The sequence below is a fragment of the Arachis duranensis genome, chromosome 9, assembly GCF_000817695.3.
Source record: "Arachis duranensis cultivar V14167 chromosome 9, aradu.V14167.gnm2.J7QH, whole genome shotgun sequence".
NCBI lineage: Eukaryota > Viridiplantae > Streptophyta > Magnoliopsida > Fabales > Fabaceae > Arachis > Arachis duranensis.
In genome coordinates this window covers 73,162,872-73,163,368 of record NC_029780.3, presented here as the reverse complement: position 1 = coordinate 73,163,368, position 497 = coordinate 73,162,872, and positions in this window count along the sequence as shown.

Below are 497 nucleotides of genomic sequence, written 5' to 3'. Positions count from 1 at the left end.
GGGTGATGCCTCCAGACGATTAGCCGTGCAGTGACAGCGCATAGGATCATTTTCCCGAGAGGATTGAAAGTAGCCACCGCTGATGGTGAAGCCCTACATACAACTTGCTATGGACAGGAATAAGAAGAATTGAAGGAAGAGCGAGTAGTGAAGCAGAGTTTCAAGAGGAACACAGCATCTCCATACACTTATCTGAAATTCCCACTATTAATTTACATAAGTATTTCTATCCCTTTTATTTTGTTTTTATTTTTAATTTTCGAAACCCAAAACTATTTAATCTGCCTAACTGAGATTTACAAGGTAACCATAGCTTGCTTCACACCAACAATCTCTGTGGGATCGACCCTTACTCACGTAAGGTTTATTACTTGGATGACCCAGTACACTTGCTGGTTAGTTGAACGTAGTTGTGGTCACATATGCCAAAGAGCCATTAAATAAATCTCATGCAAATACAAAGAGGGCAATCACAATTTCGTCCACCAAGTTTTTGG